We start from the raw sequence: 22,082 nt of genomic DNA, 5'->3' as shown, positions 1-22,082 counted from the left end.
CGCCGTTCCACAGATCTGTAAAAAAAATTGTGAATTAAATTGAAAGTGATTATGGGTTAAAATAAAATTAATGCTATCTACTAGAAAAGTTTTGAGTGCTGGTGATGTAGTGACGTCTAATTCTAACCTGCGTGATATTGCCTGACAGCCCTTCACATGATTTATAGTGGTGTACAATGATGTAACATCCGCTGTTACCCAAGTGTACTCAGGCTCCCACTCTAGATCTCTAAGTATTTGAAGGATATGTGTTGTATCACGCAGGTAAGACTTGACCTGATGTACCAAAGGTTGAAGGTGGTGATCTATAAATAAAGATAAATTAGAAGTGAGTGATCCTATACCTGAAATGATTGGTCTGCCAGGAGGTTGTGTAATGCTTTTATGTATTTTTGGGATAAAATAAAAAATAGGAGTACGTGAAAACTGTATATCTAAAAATTCTAATTCTTGTTGTGTTATAGCTCCTTCCTCGAGGCCTTTGTTTAGCAATGTAGTGAGTTCTATTTGAAACTGGTTTAGAGGATTGCTTGGAAGGGGGAGGTATGTGACTGTATCTCCAAGAAGTCTCATTGACTCCTGGAGATAATATTCTATATCCATCACCACTATACCTCCCCCTTTGTCAGCAGGTTTAATAACTATCCTCTTATTATCCTCCAGTTGTTGTAGGGCCAGTTTTTCATTAGTATTGAAATTATCTCTATGAATTTTATATGTCCTACTAGACTCTTCCAGTTCTCTGGTTACTATCTCCACAAAGGAGTTGACCAGATGGCCTTGGGCAAATTTAGGGTAAAAAGTGGACTTTACTTTAAAATTATTATGTGATGTGATTGAATCAACATTCAGAGATTTCTGATCTAGTTGACTGGTAACTGCATCTTTTAAAAAGTATTTTTTAAGTGCCAGTTTTCGTGCAAACTTATGCACATCAATGTGGATGTTAAAGCTATTGGGGCCGCATATTGGTGCAAATGTAAGGCCCTTACCTAACACCCTTCTTTCTACTGGAGTCAGGACATGTCGACTAAGGTTAAAAATGTTTTGATACATCTTGTTGTTACTTAACCTATTTCTATTAAGACCCCCTCTTCTTCCTCTGGTGCATTTTTTCTTTTTTTGTAATTCATGGGTGGCTGGATTTCTAGACTGGGTTTTTTTATTATTTCTACCTGGGGAAAGATGTGTTCCCTTTCCTTTCTCCACTCTAAAAAAGAAAAGTTAGTTTTTACCCCTGGTGTAGGTAAAGGAGTATACGACGCACTGTCAGGTTCGCTTTCTGACTCAATTTCTGACAGCACATGATATTTATTATTCGTCAAATTTACTTCAAGTTTAGATGTAGATGCTATCTGTGCGTCATATAGTTCTTTAGCTCTTTTTTGTTTAAGATACTGACTCGTATCGTGTTGGGGCAGTACTCTTTGTGGTTGGGGGATGGGAACTGGAATAGCTATAAGAGGTAATTGGTGTGGTTTCCTTGACCTATTATTATTATTGCTTGTAGTTGGATTACTTTTCTCCGTCCTACTTCGCTTGGTCCCCACATACGGATTACTATTCCTTTGTTCCTGATGTTTAATTTGTTCATCTTTACTTTTTTTATTCCAGGTTCTCTGGCGACCCGTATCATAATCGTTTTTATCTCTAAAGAATTTACTTGTGATCTAAGCAAATACATTCATCATACAGTAGCTGCGTAAAGCTACATAAAAAGGTTTTGACATTGTTTGTAAATAAATGATAAACCATGGCCATGGATCAGAGAATTAATAATCACATACAAAAAACACTTGTATGACATCCTCCTATAATACCTAAAATCTAATTGGGAGTGCTATTAGTCATACTGTATCTGCTAAAACACTGCAGGGGTCATACATTAAAGGGCAATAAGTGAGAATCAGATTCTGCCACACGGAATCTCCCATCCAAGTCAATGTAAAGGCAAATCAGCACAATTTTGTTTTGTTTTTTAATTACTCTCTGATGGGCGCCGGTAGTGCCACAGAAGCTTAACAAGTGCCACTTTGTAGTTTATACTTTATATCTTTATCCATAATATTTCTAGTACTAGTTTACTTAAAATATTCCTTTCTATTGACAGTAGTCCTTGCAGTTTACCTTCAGATCGTACATTGCTTAACAGCTAACATTGCCATAAATGCTATCCTTTTCCACTAACTCCAATCTAAGAGAAAATGAATTTCAATCAAGTACTGTAAGAACAACCAATACAGGAGATCCACAAAGCTCCATTAAGTCAGCCCTCATAACGTGATGATACCTAAAACTAGAACGGACGTTAGGTTCCCAGAATGAACATGATATCCTCAAAATGTATTTTATGCCAAAACAACAGCATTTCTAAATCTCATTAGTGTAGGATTAACGTGACAATATTATAGCATAATGTTGCATTCCAGTGCATATCTTCTGTGACGGTAAGTATGCCTTAGCCTTACTCCATTCTAGACAATGGAGAAGAGAAAACGCAAAGGAGAGGGAAATAGCTGGACACTTAGTGAACTCATGCCTATCTGCGGCGTTATTCCAATACGGAGCCTGTAAATGCCTTATTTCAGGGTCTTAAGACTTGATATGAAAGTTTAGCTCAGACCTAACTAACATAGCAATAAGTACCAGCGTTAACCTTAGCAGACTCTGTGGATGTGCGAAGTTATGGTAATGCCCATTTGCACACAATTTGCAAGCCATTATCACTAACAGCCATTGTAGTTAATGCCATGCTCTTTACGTCGGAAAAAACATGACAAGGTTATGTTATTGTCCTTTGAAGATTCACTGTTAGTTCTAACATAAAGTCAAGGCCTGTCCATTGGTTGTCATAAACCTCAGTGTCAGCAGAAGATGTCTCTTGAAAAAAGAGCATGCTAAATTAACAGAATGTACATATAACTAGATGTAAAATCCATATTTAGCATGGTGAGAAGCTGAATAGTGCACAGTTAGCCCTTTGAGTGCCGGAAGACCAACTATCATGTACAGTAGTCATAACTAGCCCCAATGAGCAATAATGACATGATGTACCCTGCACATCAGAGGGTTCCGAATGCTGATCCACATGGCATACAGGGAACATCATAGGTCACTCAAGAGATTACTAATGTATGAATGTCTATTACAGTAAATTGGAGTGAATGTACTGTCATACGTATTAACCTGACTCTCATAATATTAAATAGAGGGGAAATAGGTTAAAAAGATCATTTTTTAATGATGAAGATTACAATCATGAAAAATACTTATAATATTTAAAGCACTACCCAATGTGCATTCCTACTGTCAGTTTACTTGGTAATGGATAAATTGCCATAACACACTTACAACAAGGATAATCCTGATTTATGTTTATAGCAGGTAAATTGTTAAACTTAGCTGAGCAAAGCGACACACTCATTTCTATTGCATAAATACATATATTTGCACAACTTAATTCAGCATTTCGAAATATCAATACCAGTGAATGTAACGTTCAAAATATATTAATGACAATTATTTGGCTCATGTACCATTAGCAGTGGAATTGCACTGCATTTTCCCCAGTAAATGTCACCTACCACAGGCATCAGGCTTCTCAGACAGGGTCTAGATGATGACAATAATGAAAGTAGACTTGTATGTCAACCGTGCTAGTAATTATGCTAATAATATATGGTTACTAAACTTGATATATACAGTTAGATTATGAATATTAATGTGGCTTAATGAGGCATTTGGTAGTTTTTCAATTTCAACAGTAGTATTTTTCTGGCTTTCTTTGTGTTTAGAAGCAGAAAAACAGTTGCCATGATACGAAGTCATCTCCCATACAGGTGTAACAAATGTTTTGCATTGAAATTACTCATGTGTGAAAGAAATTAATGTTACCACACAATCAAATTTGACAAAATAATTACATTTTAAGTGGCTTTATGGTACAAAAAAAGAACTCTACAATAAGGTGCTGTCTCATCTAAGAAAGCAGCAGATTTTTCTTTATATATCACACAGAAGGTATATTTCATGTTTCCTGACTTTTGAACACCTGTTTACTGCCTAGTGGTTTCATACATGGCATACAGGTCATTGGTACCGTAGATGTTGGAAAATGTGTCCTGCAAATTTGTATCCGACGCAGATTGGCCTGTTCCATTGAGCCACGGATCAGTCTTAAAAATTCAAGTCCGAGCGTTTTGTTTCTATTACTAAAAATCTGAGCGATGAATTATAAAATATGTGGTCGGATTGTTAAAAATCTGCACTCGAGGAGGGGAAGAGAGAGAATGTACAGTAGTAGTATCTTGAGTTGTGTGTATATATATATATATATATTTTTTTTTTCCTCAAACCTCCTTCCAAATAATTAGGGAGACATTGACACACCTTAGATACATTGGGAGATATGCTAATGACTAAGTAAAGTATATTTAAATGAGTCCCATCCCACACTTCCTAAAAGTATTTCCATAGCATCTACATAGAGTTGATACGTCTAAGGCTTGGTCCCCGCCGGCGCTGAGCGCGCTCATGCTTGGAGAGCTCTCCAAGCATGAGCGCCGGCTGTCCTTAAAATGTTCGCAAGAGCTCTGGATGGGGGAAGGGGACGGGGGGGACGCTGCAGGGGAAGCTGAGCAAGCTACAAAGTTTAAAAAATGTGTTTACCTAAGCGCCGGTGAGCGTGTGTGCCCGTGCATATGCATGCACACATCACGTGAGCGGGGACTTGCATATATATATATATATGTAGCCATGTGTAAGATTGGTGTACATATCTCTTTCTCATGCTGGCAGTAAACCTGGTAAGTATGCTGGATTGCCAGCAACAATCAATGGAGGTTTGCCCTCAAACCCTGGTGAGGTGTCATATATCCCAAAAGAAGTGACAACATGCATTGTGTCCACACTTAGTGATACAGATCATGTTTGTTCTCTGGGGGGTGATATAAGACACAGCACTGCCTAAAGTTAGGAGTTCAGTTTCCTGTTGTTGTGCTGCCTCTGTTCAGTGAGAGGCACGTGAAGGTCTGCAACAGTGTTGCAGTGGTCTCATGCTAGCTGTGAGTCAGTGAGCATACGCAGCAGAGTTAGAGGAGCTGACAGAGACAGAGCAGCTCAAGAGAGAGATGCAGAGGTAGAGAGTGGAGCTTACAGCAGACAGAGAAGCTGGGGAATCTCTTTGCGAGTAGAGGTGGAAAGTAGATCTATTAGAGGAGAAGGGACCTTCCTAATGGAGTGCTGCAAAGAGATGAGCGGCTGAGCTGCTAGCTGTGAGGGGCAGCTTGCCCATACCATGCAAATAAAGATGCCCTGTTCAAAGATACCCCCACTGTGTGAGTGTGAGATTACTCAACAGTGGCAGTCACCACTGAGAAGGAGTTCCTCACCGGGACCATCTCCCTGTGGAAGCACAGATCCTGATGAGGTGGAGGCGCTGCACATGATATAGGTAGGACTCGCACCCACTACCTCAGCTACCTGTCCTGATGACATCCCCTAATACCATCAAGCGGGAGACTCAGGAGTCCTGTTACTTGCAGGTGCACCACCATATACGATCACGTAATGGGGACCGGTTAGACCACACGGGCCAATGTGAGATTGGGTGGGTCAGACAAGGGGGGTCCACCCGTTACATATATGTATATGCGTCACCTCGCCAAGCGCCGCCCGCTCAGCGCTAGCAGGGATGCAGCCTAAGGCACCTGGTGACTGGAATGGGGTTGTAGTGTCAGACTCCAACATGACAAGAACCCACAGCCACTGCTTTTCTAGGCAGCAGTTCTAGCAGTATGCGCAAAACCAGCTGATGGCTAGCAGTGCACCACAGTAATGGTCTACTAGCATATCCCTGAGGGATATCTATTTTGTTGATTGTAAACTTGAAAGGACTTCAAGCACAAAGTGAGGGTTATGAGTTACTGAGGCAAGGTGAGATTAAATAATATAACAGTTTTATGACACACAAGTAAAAACAAGGCGAAGCACAGCAAATAAAGCAGATGCAGAGAGAAGGTAATATAACAAAGTGCTGGTGACTTGAGTAAATACTTCTAATCTTATAAAGGATAAAGACAGTGGGTCAAATTTACTTAGCAGTGTTCTGCCATAGGGCACCTTCAGTGCTGTAATACATTAGAGTCTATTTAAATCAATGGACTGTAAGGTGTCTTCTCAGTGCCAGAAGGTGTCTCATGACAGAAGACTGCTTATTAGATACTGTATGCTTCTCTATCTCATAAAACATAACGTTCTTGGTACAGGTATTAACACTCAATTAGAAGAAGTGCTCAAAATTATGCTGTGACAGCAGTGCTAGCTATCAGCTGCTTTAGCTCCCACTGCTAGAACTGTTGTCCTGAATAACAGAGGTTGTGTGGGTTCAGACTCCTGATCCTTTTGGGTCTGACACCATACCCCATTCCTAATAAAAATGGTTCTTTATACTTGTCAAACCAATAACACTTTGGGGCCTATTCTATAAGCCTCGATAAGCCACTTATCGAGGCCTTTTCGGTCAAAATGCACAAAAAAGCACCAATAGCCGCCTTCCCCCCCACCCCAACTTTTATATCGTAAATGAATTATGAGAGAGGGGAACTACAGTACAATTCAAGGATAAAACAATTATATAGATATTCATAAAATAGCTCAATAGATATTTTCTGGGAAAACTTAAATATTCCATTCTGAACAACCTCTAATGAGGGAGTTGCACAAGCAATAAGCTCCTCAAAAAATTAATTGCCCTGGGTCCTAATGGTGAAGGTTGCACATAAGAATTGTATTAAAAATTAAATTAAATTAGAACTAACTTAACAGCTCTTTACAACTATATATTAAGAGACAAAAAGGCCTGAATAACGGAAGCATAACAATGATGTCTTCTTTAGACGACACAGATCCTGCCTCTCATACACCAATTTTATTACTAAATGTTAACTACAAACATTTCACCAACATTTTGGCTAACAGACTAAGCGCCAGATCCACAAAGTACCATTAAATGACTTAATGTGATGTCATTTTACAGGACGGATGCCTCGGCCCCGCGTTTTAGGGGGGCACCGCACTCCTTCCTCTGCCTCCGCTCCGCTCCCTCCTCTCTCTCCTGTCGGCGCCAGGATCCAACTTTCACCCGATTGGAGGGGGGAGCTGATGAAGGAGGAATACAAAGGTAGAGACACATTGCTTGAGGGTTTCTATCTACAGTATAGCAATGTTTCAACAAAGCCCCTGGGCTCTTTGTGAAGCTGGTTTCATACAATGCCTCTGGAGGTCTAGGAAAATTGTGGGAAACTGTTTTATATTGCATATCATATCACATCTTTTTTTTGTGAAGATTTCTGTCTTCAGAGAATATAAAGTCCTTCTTATTGGACTTGGAAGAAAAAAGACAAATGTACTATTCCTAAACCAGTATATATTATTATTGCCCTTGCAAGAAAATGAATTATGAGGAAGTAGATCAACCTTGCCCCCCCCCCTCTGATCTCTGAATTGAAACAGTTTATACATTTAACAATCGCTTTTCACAGGTTTTGATTCTGGCTCCAAAAAGTTTTTGTTCCAGTAGGTAGGATTCCTGCCTCTCATACAGATGTAGCAGACATTATTACAACCGCTAATGCGAGTGCAAGGTGCAGACCCAATAAGAATGTATAATAACTGCAGTCCTACCCCAGAGAAATGCTGTATTTGTATACTACTAGTACTCTGCCTGAGATGTTTGATGAAATGGTGACCTAATTAAAACCTATTTATCAAAATGTAAGGGGAAATTATTTATTATTTTATATTTCAGGTAAGCATTGCCTTGCTACATTTTTTGTGAAATCTGAATGACTGCAACTTGAATAGAAACACAGTGCAAATGTAACAGACCAAGTGCATTCTGGAACCATTTATACGGTGACTGGCTCCGGCAGTGATAAGTCTGACACGGGCTGTTGAGAAATGTTCAACTTCAATGTAATTTCCATGAATACAGGCTTGCCTTAGTTTAAATTTCAATGGGGGAGTTTGAATTATTTGGTACTATGGTTTAATCGAAACAGCAGCTACCTTTTTATTTTAGTGTGGAATATTTCCCAGCAGCAAACAAATGTTTTTAATCATCTCCCTCGAAGGCTGGTCTTGAGTGTAGTAGTTTTAGCTTTCAAAAAATCATTAGATTTTTAAACAGCTTATGCCTTTAACACTTACTTCTATGATGTATTGAGATATTATCACTCATATAAGTTGAACTTCGAATTGATAAATCAGTACAATAACTAAGCATTCAGCCACTGGCAGCCTGTGTCCTTGTCATCAGAGCATTTTCTTTATTTGTGCAGAATGTTGGATTGCTTTGCTCTTTTGAAAAAAGTATTGTATTGCTCTATGGAGGAGATAATATAAATTGAATTGCCAGATACATAGTGCATTTTGCTTTCTACTGTATGTGATATGTGTTTCTCAGTTTTTCGCATCTTATGGTTTTGTTTTATGTTACTTAGTATTTGAATTGCTGTAACGAACAGGAACAGTTCCCAACATATATATATATATATATATATATATATTACCTTTTTTGCTATTAGTTTCTAACTTTATGGTTTCTTGGGTAACTTCTTATTTTGTGGCATGACAAATGGTAGGCCTGTGTGAATTTACATTGAGAAACAATTACGCCGATATCATATATATATATTTTTTGGGTTATACGTGGAGTTTTTAATATTCTGCAGCTAAAACAACCCACAGAACTGACAACTAAACTTCCCTCTAAAATTGATTCAAAGTATTGTATACATTATTACCCTAAGAACCTTAGTGAAGTGGGTGTACATCAAATAAATAATTATTACCTGTATAAACACTTGTAGAGATTGATGAACTAGTCCAAATCCAATTCCAGGTTTTTTTTAGACCAAATCCGATCCCAACACTATAAGCCATCTGCAAAAAAAATCAGAGTGTATAATCCGAAATTGGATACATGGTTTGGTGGGAAGCGTCTCAAGTGTTCGGAGATACAGTAAAAAAAAAAACTGTCACCACATTCACTTCTATCGCCACTACATAGATGATCTTTTACTAATATGGAGTGGTTCTGTTGAAGATCTGATATCATTCATACAGTATATCAATGATAATTCACTTAACTTAATTTTCACTTCAAAGCACCATTCACATCACATTCAATTTCTCGATTTGAATCTTTTTGTGGGTCTTGATCAAATGATACTTATGGATATATTCCGGAAGGAACACTCCAGAAACACACTACTCCATGCAGACAGTGGACATAGCCATGGTCCATTCAAAGGTATACATTATGGTCAGTATATCCATTTAAGCCGCAATTGTTCTAATTTAGAAGATTTCCATTCAAGAGCGATTATTTCTAGAGGATACAACCGAAAAATCTTACTAGAAGTATTTCAGAATGCTCTCAATCAGAAAAGAGAGGAATTGATATACAGACCTCAGAGTCCGAAGGGACATAGGAGAGCCGGACAGAGTGTACATATCTCTGATCTAGACCCTCCATACTTTATCACACAATTTACAGTTGCAACCAAGCCTACGCCATGAAATCATAAATAAACATTGGAAAATCCTTTCAATTGATCCTTTGCTAAGAGACATTACGGCAGTCATTCCCAAATTTGTATTTAGAAAATCACAGACTCTAGGAAACATTATCTTTCCTAGCATGATTAAAAGTGACAAAAGTCGCATTAAGAGAGAATTTTTTCCTAAATTAATTGGAGGCTATTCCTGCGATCGTTGTAAGATCTGTAAATATGTGCTGAAGGCAAACACTTTTTCTAATATGGAGGTTAACAGATCATATAATATTGCTACATTTATAAATTGCAATACCGCATTTGTTATCCATATGCTGATGTGTGGGTGTAACAAGAGATACATTGGTTTGACCATTAGAATGTTTAAACTCTGTATCATGGAGCATATGAGACTAATTCTGAAAAAAGACCTTCCGCATCCAATCTCTAAGCATTTCAGTGAATGCCAAGATGGATCTCTTGTTAACTTTAAATGTATAGCTATTGACATATCCAGGAGGTGATAGAACGAACGCTCTGTACAAGAGAGAAGCTCATTGGATCTTCTCTCTTGATACCTTGATCCCCAAAGGGTTAAATACTGAGTGGGATCTTTAACACTTTTTCTGATTACATTGCTCATAACTCATGATTATTTCCATTTGTGTTAGGATATCCATAGATCTGTGACATCTTCATTATGGGTGCTTAAATTTAATATCTTTAGTACATGCTGGTTAATTCTGGTACTGTATATCTGATGCAATACATTAGACGTTTCACTGTAGGGACTTGGTTGTGTGTGTGTGTGTGTATGTGTAAATGTACTCAATATGATCATGATGCCCTTTTTACATTCTAGCGGCTTATGTTGATTAGAGAGTTGCATGATTTGTTCATGTATATATACACACACACTTTTTTCCCCAACATGTTTTCTATATAGCTCATAGAATATATGACATGTATTTATTAGATATATCTATTGCAATGATGATATATCACGTTTTCATGTAATCTACAGTAGTTCTATATCGTGATTAGAAATCGGTCTGTTTTGCAATGCTAACTATTAAGTTGACTAATGTCTCTGTTTAGATCATTCTAGGTCCATCTATGTTATGTAAACATCCAATGATACGGGACATCAGTATAGCCTAGGTTCTATTTGTTAGAAACCATTTTGATACATATATACATCATCTTCACTTGAACACTGATGTTCTACTAAAAATATGTCTAACATGGGAATTAATAGGATAATGAACCCATGATCTAGACTTACGATAATATTTTTAGGTTCATTCAATATCAATAATCAAGCATTTGGGTTAATTTATTAATTTGTAAGTAGCCTGTTTATTCTTGCTTTCCAAATGCATAACCTTACATGTATTTGTATTAAAGCTAATTTGCCATTTACCTTCCCAAGTTTCAAGTTTACCTGAGTCCTTCTGTAGAGACATTACATTCTGCTCTGATTTTACTACCTTACACAATTTAGTGTCATCAAGAAAGATGGAGACTTTGCTCGCTATGCCAACCTCAAGGTCATTAATAAACAAGTTAAAAAGTAGGGGTCCCTGTACCGACCTTTGAGGTACTCGACTTACATCTGTAACACATGTTCCCTCCCCCCACCCCCATCTGGGAGATTTCACTGTTACACGGTGTGATGTGGTGCATACCTGCTGCCTCACAGTAGATCTGAGTCTCCTGCGGTGTTGTGGAGGAGGTCAGAACAGGCTTCTGGGGTAGTACTGATTCGTACTCATGTGACAGCGCCTCCATCTCTTGCAGGCCCCAGGGATGTGGGGGACAATCCTTACAGGAGAACTTCTTTACCCTTCCCCTGATAGATTGCAGTCTCAGACAGGAAGGTATAGTAAAACACTAGAACACTTTATTAGCAAACTGCAGATCTTACAGCTTCACGACAGCAGGCAATTCTTAGGGCCTTCACCCTCAGGGTGTACCCTGGACCTTCACTCCAAGCCTAGGGGCCCTGAAGCAGTCTTTGCTCTTCCCTTACTCCCTGGTGAAGTAAGAGGTATCTCCCACTCCACTCCCCTTGGGGAGGAGTACAAACTGAAGCTGCTGGGGGTGGGGAAAACCCAAGATTAGTCCTGGCAGGCCTGCTCTTACCAGGGCTTACTGCCAGGAGAAGGGCAGACTGGTAGCCAGAAACCAGCCCTGGCTACACATCTTTAGCCCAACATGAAGAGGTTACATTTATGAAAACTCTCTATTTATCCTTCACTCAGTTTTCAATCCAGGTGCAAATAGTTTGGACCTTAGTGAATTTAGAAGAAAATATGAAGGCGTCATTGAGCTCAAAAGCAAACATCTATTCTATTACAGAGAGATGCAGAGAGACGCAAAATTAAAATGACACCTGCTTCAATTTTGCTCCAAATTTCCCTTTATCCATCACCTTCAATATACAGTACAGTATAGTATTTTGTCATCTCTCTTTCACACATTTAATAGGGCCCTACAATATTAGGCACCGTGTATTGAGACATCTTACTCCCTTTGTTACTGTAAACTTTGGAACTACGAGTTTTAAACAAATGGCAATGTTGTTTTAAGTTAGAATCTTGCGCTGAAGAGAGAACTTGACAATCTTCAAAAGATTCATTAAAGTATAAAATTAGTTCAAATCTAAAGGGTGGTTAAGGTTCATATATTTATGCTATTGCAAAATCATAGAAAAATAAATACCTTATTCAGATTAATCAAAGCCACAACCAACAAATTGTTTTTGCTTTCAGCTGGATTAAGTTTCTTTGATGAAACGGTAGCAGTGTTTGTCCTTGTTTTGCAGCCAGGAGATTGCTGGATAGCTCCCTAAATTATTTGTCTAGAGGCATCTTCCAGCGGCACAAATACTGATGCAAAGAAAAGCTGCACTACAACAATTAAAAAGGGAAATATAGTAAAACGTAATAGAGATTTGTACACATTTAACAAATTTGCAGCCCAGAAACCATGCAAACATTTTATGGACTTTTGATTGTGCAAAAAATGTCAGACTGATAGAGCCCTGCAGGTTAAGGTCAATCCACAGTCTGAAACACCATGCATAAAACAACGAGGCATTAATCAGGTTCATTTCCCACGCACACTTATATGGTTATTTAAAACCTACTCAAGTTTTGCATTTTTAGCTCTCTGGGAATTGAAAAGTACACTCAATGTCATTTTAAAAGTACAGCTGTTGTCACATTTCTCTTTTTCTGTTCTAACAAAGTCTCAAGGGAATTAGATATTTCACTTACATGTTTTTTTTCTCCCAACGTATAATTCAAGAATAGAGAGTAGTGCTGTTTCTATTTAACTTATTTAATAAGACTTATGGGGTCACAACTGCACCAAATGTATCAAAGAAAATATTCTGGTGCTTTCAATTGTATGTTTTTGCTTTGATAAATGTAATGCAGTCTTTCTTTTTGCTATAGTTTTTGCAGTTTGAAGACATTAATAATAAACCCACTTTACCTTAAAGATCCACAATGAAAAAAACAACTAAATACTTTATATATTTTTCTATTGGGATAAATTTCAAACAGCGGCTACAGATTTCTCTTAGGCTAAGTCCTCGCTGGCGCTGAGCGCGCTCATGCTTGGAGAGCGCTCCAAGCATGAGCGCCAGGTGTCCTCTGATTTAAGCAAGCGCGCGTGGGGAGGAAGGGGGGCGGCATTGCGGGCCAGCTGAGCACGCGGAGAAGTCAAATTTTTTTGTTTTGGTAAGCGCAGAGCGCGGGTAAGCGTGTGTGCCCGCGTGAGCAGGAACTTACATATTTATATATATGTAAGTTAACGCGGCAAGCGCCGCCCGCTCAGCGCTAGCGGGGACACAACCTTAGGCTATGCTTATAGTGCCGGCGACGCAACGGTCAGGCGACGGTCACTGGAAAATCAAATAGAAATTACTTTTAGTGATCGCGACCAATCCGTCGCTCCGTCGCGTCGTGCTTACTATAAGCGCACGCGACGGCGGAAATGCATTTGTTTTGCCGCGATGTTGCGTCGCTGTCACCGTCACTATAAGCACAGCCAAAGGGTCTCGAATTAAGGATGGCCCTTTTTTTAATCTTTTGTAGACATTTGTTTGTTTCAATCTACAGTAGATTATCATCATCTAACAATAGAAAACTGAAAGACACAAGTCTATTAAACTGAAATAAATGCGGTGTCTAAAATCTAAATTAATTCTGTATTGGAAATCATTTAAGTTATATACATATATTGTGTGTCTCTTTACATGATGAGCAATACAATTTGGTAAATGAGAATGTTTTGGCCTTGTTTGCTTCTTGAGCATATGATGCTATTACTGTATATTACTTTATCAATAAATGTAGTCAGTGTCTTAGTACTAAAATGACATACCTCTTGATTCTGCGTCCAACAGGAAATGTGTTTCTTTTGCTGTCAATCAAAACAACACATTACTGAAAGATAATGGTCCCGATTCACGAAGTCAGTTGACGTGACATTAACCCACACTGTAACTTATGTTAATTCTCACTTCATACCTACCATGCCATAACAAGTCATGTTTTCTCCTGTAAAAATCTTTGCATTACCTATAATGCCTGGTACTGATAATAATAGGCAAAAGAGGGATTATCCTAACATCGCATAGGTCTGTTAAGGTTAAAACGGGCATTTAATGCTACGCTATCGTTAGGTCAAACCTACAACAGGTGTTACTCCTTTTATTTGAAAAAAAAAAATAACACAAAAGAATAGTATCTCTCAGTTTGCACATCTCTCACAATTTGTATCCATTAATCACTATTTTTATGATTGAATTCACATGAGCTTGTATTAATACATCATATGGTTCATAATATTTAGGGCATATTCAGTGCTGGCAACGTCTTTATTTCTGCCTTGTGTTACCATAGGTTCCCATACATACGTTATGTCCTAAGCAATAGGTGACAAACAAAGGCTCACATCCCCCCATGATTTCGTGCCGCTAAGAGATGTGCAACACTTTTTGCACGCGTTATCCAACTTGACGAATATCACCATTTGTGGTTTGGCGAAAACATTTGTGTCGACCCAAAAGTTTGCAACAAATTCACTTAACGCTAAAGGTAGTCACCATTGCACGTTCGGTTAATTTTGATTTATTTTCAATGTTTGCTTAAACGTAAAAAAAAAAAAACATTTTAAAGATGCTATTTGGTAACTTTCAAAAAGTGAAATAGCGAATTTTTAATCATTTTTCCAACACCAAAATCTCCAATCCCCTCAGTAAGGTAGAGGGTCATTGCCTACTCTTTCTCCTCCAGGGATTCTGAAGCCTCAGGCACAGGCTGTGCAGCCACTGACTGCGTGATGGTCCTGATAAAGAAATACATCATATCATCAAATATATACATACATAGTGTGGGGACATGTAAGCACATACACACACACATACATACATACGTACAGAGCGTGGTGACATGTAAGCACATACACATACATATGTACAGAGAGTGGGGACATATAAGCACATACAGTACACACACATACGTAAAGAGCGTGGTGACATGTAAGCACATACACATACATACGTACAGAGCGTGGGGTCATGTAAGCACATACATACATACGTACAGAATGTTGTGACATGTAAGCACATACACACATATATACGTACAGAGCGTGGGGACATGTAAGCACATCCACACATACATACTGTGACAGGGTCATTGACTCCGTGTATGTGAATAGGAGATGGCAGTATGCGTGCTATCCAGTAAACGAGGGGTTAACTCAGCTTGTCAAGCAGACCACAGGTGATTTGAATTAAGCTCCTTCACCTGCTTTAAAACAGGAAGAGGAAATACCTCTGGGGCGGCAGTCTCTCTCTCTGAGGCATAGAGGGAAGACAGAGGAAGTGTTAAGACAGACACAAGCTGCCCAAAGCGATCCTGTCCCAAGAGGGAAGAATAAAGCTCCCAGGTAAGGAGCCAACTGCGTTTGCTGTACTTTATTGGGCTGGAATAGGTTAGCTAGCCAGCCAGATAGTTAGCCTGCACTTTTGTTTAGCTAGTACCCCGACTGGGGTTAGGATTTTTGTTTCGTTTCAATTTTAAAGGGACAGTGTACCCATTGTTTAGTTACCGTTTTTGGACAAATAAACCCATCAGCATTATTTCACCGGAAAAGACGTGTTGTCTCCTCACTTACCACGACCATCCTGTCACAATACGTACGGAGCGTGGGGACATGTAAGCACATACCTACATACATACATAGCGTGGGGACATAAGCACATACTTACATACAGTACATACAAACATACATACATAGCATTTGGACATGTAAGCACATACATACATGTATAGCGTGGGTAAATGTAAGTACATACAAACATACATACATACGTATAGAGCGTGGGGACATGTGAGCACATTTAGATAGATTCACTTTGCCAAAACAGGCATTTTTGAACATGTCTCTTTATTTCTAGAACATTTAAGCAGTAGAATATATTGAGGCTCTAGTCCACAAACTGCTACTAAACTTTAGAAGGCCTTTACTCGAACACACATGAATGAGCTGTATCATACTGCAGTTTATCACCCTTTGTAGAGCAATTACATTCAGAGTTACCTTTCATTTTCAAGTATTTCCTGGGCACAAAGTTACTTTCATTTATTGAAAAGTAACTATTTCTAACATGTTTACAATGGCTAACATTAGAAGTCTGGAATGCATTTAGACAAGAAGATGATTTCAATGACACAGGTCAATAGCATCTTCCCTAATCTATTTACCTAATATATTTATTCTTTTAGGATAGTACCATTCATAAAAATATTTTAGGTATGTAAGATGTACATTCTACCTTCAATGCACTTCAGCGAGTACAACTTACAATGAACATGTCTCATTTTTGTTATATTCTATCTATTCTGTCTATTCTAGCGGTGCGCAAACTGGGGCCACGATAATTTGTAGGGGGGCGGGCGGTTACAGAGCCCCCAAGCTCTTCCCCGTGGCATTTAAATGAAATGCCACGGGAGGCGTGAGGTCTCTGTAACTCACTTACCTGCTCTCTGCGGGTTTTCGGTGACACGTGGCCATGGCAACGCGGCGTCATTTCATGTGACATCACGCATTGCCATAGCAACGCGCATCAAATGACCCGCAACATAATTTTACGCCAAATCCTTGTAATGGGGCGCAGCTCAAGAAGTTTGCGCACCCCTGGTCTAATCTAAATGGAATTGCTTGTCAATTGTTGCCTTGTCAAGTAATGTTGAGAATCTTCCTCTGTCATGTAGGCCTATGTTTCAGTTTTCACCTTAGGACCTCTCTTCCAAGGCATGTTTTTCAGACAACTCTAGAACATTCTATTGCTACAGTAGGCCAAATGGATATTGTAACTTGTGTGGTGCTTCCACGCTAGTCTCTAAAACATGCTTTTTTAGAGGGCCTCTGAGGAGTGATGTGGAAATCAATGTTTTATTACTGTTCTGTAGATATTTTACTTTTTAATTTGTAATTAAGAATTGTGCCTTTCTCAAACACAAGTTGTTTGTAAAATGTTTGGCATGCTGTACAGCATACCTTATTTTTTGTTATAGAAATTGTTAAATCAGACAAATATGTCTTTTTGTGAAAGTGCATGATCCAAATTTGTTTAAAGCATCTTGATTTAGATTTAGAAAATGTGTAAAAAAAAAAACCTCAACTTTTTACATATAAAGATTTGGTGAATGACAGTCTTATTCTTATACAATATACATCAAAGCACCATTTGGGACATTTTCTGAAGAAAATCCCAATAGATTTCAATGGCTGGAATGTGGGGAATGGGTGAAATGAGACATGCTCCTTCAGACCTGTCAAGGCACCTGCAGTGACCGTTTCCAAGGTCAAAGGTGCACTCTATGACAGATCTGGTGGAAGGTTAGGCCTGGTTGTAGTGCATCTCTGTGGGTGGCATTAGATTGAGTAAATGTGTTAAGAGCCAAGGTCTTATATTATGTACTAGCTGATATACCCGGCGTTGCCCGGGCGTGGAAGGGCAGGGGGCATGGAGTGGAAGGGGGGGGCAAAGGGCAGGGAGGGGGGGGGCAAAGGGCAGGGAGGGGCAAAGGGCAGGGAGGGGGGGCAAAGGGCAGGGGGGGCAAAGGGCAGGGGGGGCAAAGGGCAGGGAGGGGGGGGGGGCAAAGGGCAGGGAGGGGGGGCAAAGGGCAGGGGGCAATCCCCCCCCCCCCACACACACACACACACACAATCCCCCCCTCCCACACATACACACAATCCCCCCCACACAATCTCCCCCCCACACACAATCACACAATCCCCACACTCAATCCCCCCCCCACACACACACACACACAATCCCCCCCACACACAATCCCCCCACACACACACTCTTCCCACACACACACACACTCAATCCCCCCCCCCACACACACTCAATCACTCCCCCACCACCACCACCAACACACACACACACACACTTAATCAGTCCACAATTTCACCTGGGGGGGTGACATGCTCCGATCCCCCAACCCCCCATGCTGCTGAAAACGGGAAGCAGACAGGAAGAGAAGGAGGGCTTGTCTGTGTGCAGAGAGAAGCCCCGCCCCCTCTGCCAGACACAGACATAGAAGCAGCAGCAGCACGGATCTTCTGGCCCCGCCCCCTCTGCAAGACACAGACATAGAAGCAGCAGCACAGAGCGCCCCCAGGTTTCCCTGCAAGTTGCTCGCGCCCCCCCCCGGTGTGCGGGGGCGGGCAGCCCAAGGGACCAATGAGATTTCCCCTAGGGACACCAGACATCCAGACAGGCATACAGTGCTTTCACTAATATAGTATAAGATCCATAGGCAGTGGCACTATCAACTGTAAATAATATGGGGAAACTGAAGCTTAATTGTGGGGCAAATAGTAAAATTCAAATGAGTAGTGAAGCATAATATTTGAAAAGTGTACTTGCTAGCAGCCACTACAGGTGTGGCTAACTATCATTATGTATGGAACCCTCTGAGGTAACATGGAAACCCATGAAAGACAGGAGACCGAAATACATAAAAACTGACAGGTTTTATTTTTACACTGAAGTAAACATGCAATGTAGGCAGAGCTACATACAAAAGGCTATGGTAGCTAAGGGAACTACCGTTACAGGAAGCAAATAGTACTCAGGGAAATAACAGAATATTGCAGTGCTACATGCAAAAGGCTATAGTAGCAGGGGACAAATAATAAAGAGGGGGCAAATAGTACAAAGGGAATAGACAACAAACAAGAAGGTACCTGTAGATCTACAGAACTAGGAGCAGGAATATAAAGAAACACAGAAAGACACAGCACTAGGAAACAAAGAATAACCTGACTGACACTAATACTTCAGAGGGTAAATCCATCTGTTTTGTATTCTATAAAGCCAGTCAATATATAAGTACACAACTTGTGAATGTTTAAATAGTATATAAGTATAGAATGGTGTAGAATACTGCAGATTCAAAGTTAACATTTCCCACTTAACAAACCCTTATTTAAAGTTAGTTAGTTAATTTTTATCTCGTGCTTTTGATTGAAAATTAGGTTTACAGTTTTCACTCACATGTAACTGAATAAAACTGTTTTTCTAGCCCCTTCTAAAACTTGCCATCACAAACAAAATACAATTATAATGTCCAATTTCATCAATCTTAATTATTTGCAATGAACAAATTCAAGTAATAAAAATATTTCTGTGGGGGCTTTTGAATAATAGATGCATGTGTATTGTAGGTATATTTTTTGACAAACATTACAATACAGAGAATATAATAATTCAGGTAGGATAACTGCATCGAGACATAAATTGAACATTAAAAGGCACCCATGCCACAAATAGTTTAGCATCTAATTGGTAATGTGAGGAAACTAAAATAAACAGTAGAAGAGCTTTGCTTAGTGTGTGTAAAAGAGCCTGCAATATAAATCTATGTGTGAAAGAAAACAAACTTCTGTACTTTATGGAACACGGAATGGAGCTGGTACAGACACTCAGATCCATAATTGCATATTGTTTTTTTGACTTAAGTGTTTGTATTTTAATAGAGCAGCCCACACATACTCCCCAAGGAATTGATGCAAATGTTAATGCATCTTTATCTAAAGGTCTGTGGCTTGAAAGTTTGCTAAAATGCAAATAGTAGAAGAACAACAAGCTAACTTCAGCAAAAGTAAATATGTAGATGAAAGTACTTACTCTGTTTAATCATCTAAAGTAAAACTAAGGCCGTTATTCAAATAAAGTGTGGCGGCGTAGATTCGCTCAATAGCACTCAATGCCCCATTAAAGTCAATGGCGCTGTCTGTTCACCGTATTCCAGTCCTGCCCCATCTCAATTGGTAACTCAATCAATGGCATTGTACTCATTGAATACAATTACATAATTTACTAGTGCAGTTCTAAAGATAAATGTTATGAAAAACTATCAATAAACTGTTTACTCATCTGATAAAACTACGAATCCGTCTAATCTATTGTTGGTTATAAAAGAACAATTAAACAGTGTTACCCAGATTCTATAGTATTTTAAGGTTCAGATCGACAAAGCTCCAATAAATCAAGGCTCATAACTCGATTGGCAAATTTTCCGCTTAAATACGAATCCGACGCGGATTGGCCAGTTCCGTTGAGCCACGATTTCGGAGAATCAATCTCCAAAATTCTGTTAAGTTTTTTTTCTTCCTATTACCTGCAAACTGAATCCGGATCCATCAAACGGAATTAAAATAGGGGGAGGAGGATTATATAGTGTTAAAATCCCAGCCCTGTGGTCAAATTTGAAGGAATCCGAACGGGCTAAAGTGGATAAAATCCAACATCAGATTCTTTGGTATTCGAGAATCCGACGGATTTTAAAGAACCTGAGCGGGTTAAAGTGGAGGAAATCTTACTTTACATTTCCGCGTGCGGATTGGATTCAGACAAAGCCTGGAAAAATCCACGGGTCGGAGTCTGGCCTGTTCGCCCATCTTTACTCATAACGTTACATTTGACTAAGGTTGACTAGTGTCCTCCAAGCTAATTATTTGCAAAAGCAACAGCCGTTCTACTGTACATCTAACTAGCATAGGCTTGACATTACATTATTGTAGCATAATGTTGCATTATCTTCCACTAATGCCAGTTTAAGCGTTACTCCGAATCCCTGAAATAGGTATTCTTTAACTAAAAATGAGAAAGGAGTAGAAGAAAATAGCGTCTGGAAATATCGCAATGTTAATTACTGTAAATCATGCCTAATTGTGGTTTTACTCCCATCCAGACTCTGTCATCGACCTTTTTCAGGGTTTAAATGGGAGTAACACCAAGTTTAGATATAACTTGAGGTGGGAGACATTTTCTTGTGGATTTGGTTCCGCCATGGATTGGCGGTTCCTTTGGTCTGCGGATTTCCGCGAATCAGTCACAAAAAGGGCGATTCATCTTTCCGTATGTTTTTATCATTGAGAATCCAACCCACGGATTTCTGCAATCCATTGGAGGATTTTTTTAAATCGTCTAACTGATTGCGGAATCCGCGCGTTGTACTCTTAGAATCCTCCAACTGATTGCGGAATCCGCATATTGGATTGGCAGAATCTGTTCGGATTGTATCCAATAGCGGTTTTGGATTCTTCTACATGGATTGAAACTGGAACATTCCACCAACGGATATTACACCGCGGAACGGATTTTGAATGGAAAGCTCGGGAAATTCCGTGAAACAGATTTTTACAATTGTGCCCATCTCTAGATAGGACGCAACTAATATAACATTAGGTCCCGGCATTAACCCATATGGACTTTAGTGTATATGCAATGTTATGACAGTGCCTCATTTACATGTCATTATTACTAACGTCTGCTATAGTTAATGCTATGCTCTTTACGCGAGAAAAATATGATAATGTTATGCTGTGGTCCTTTGAAGATACAACGTTTATCATAACGTGACATTAAGTTAGGTTAAGTAATTTTAAGTTACTTAACAGAGTTATATGAATCTGGCCCTAAATATGTAAAACTATATTTTTATTCTGCTAACTTTCTTTTCTGCAACAATACACAAACTCAAGCCAAATGAAGAAATGTTCAAATACATGTGAACATGAGACTACAAAAGCTCTGTACTGTACACTATAATTTCATTTAAGAGCTCCCAATCTAGTCCTTTAAAAAGTATTGCAACATATTGTATAATTAATCTGCTCTTCTCCAAGTTCAATACAGCTTCAAGAACTTTAAACAACATTTTTTATATGTCTGGGATAGGAAGGTAAATTAGTGGTTTAAATTTTGAGAGTAGCATATAGTCCGCAAATAGACATAATTTATTTTGTTTTCCCAAGGTAATCCCTGAGATGCTAGGATCTGTGCGAATAGATTCTACTAAGGCAAAGAGAAAAAGAGACAGTGGGCAGCCCTGCCTGGTGCCATTCCTAATTTGGATGTAGTCAAAAACAAAGCCCGAACATTTGAAAGTAGCTATAGGAACACTATATAGGGATCGGATCACT

The 22,082-nt window shown here is 39.2% G+C and overlaps 1 long non-coding RNA gene across 3 annotated transcripts in view; it reads right to left on the bottom strand.

Moving 5' to 3' along the window:
- LOC142502811 (uncharacterized) overlaps positions 1–22,082 on the bottom strand; it is a 30,541-nt gene that overhangs the window by 6,113 nt on the left and 2,346 nt on the right. The window contains exons 2-7 of one of the 3 annotated variants that reach the window (XR_012803858.1): positions 14,809–14,918; positions 13,953–13,991; positions 12,282–12,469; positions 11,246–11,409; positions 8,853–8,943; positions 4,754–7,158 (exon numbers count right to left, since the gene is read on the bottom strand). This is a non-coding gene — a long non-coding RNA (uncharacterized LOC142502811). Of the gene's footprint in view, positions 1–4,753; positions 7,159–8,852; positions 8,944–11,245; positions 11,410–12,281; positions 12,470–13,952; positions 13,992–14,808; positions 14,919–22,082 lie in introns of those variants that run through there. The other 2 variants (XR_012803856.1, XR_012803857.1) reach the window with 2 other exon arrangements.

This window comes from Ascaphus truei, chromosome 9 (assembly GCF_040206685.1).
Source record: "Ascaphus truei isolate aAscTru1 chromosome 9, aAscTru1.hap1, whole genome shotgun sequence".
NCBI classification, from domain to species: domain Eukaryota; kingdom Metazoa; phylum Chordata; class Amphibia; order Anura; family Ascaphidae; genus Ascaphus; species Ascaphus truei.
Note: the sequence above shows the minus strand (reverse complement) of the source record. Positions and strands in the feature narration are given on the sequence as shown.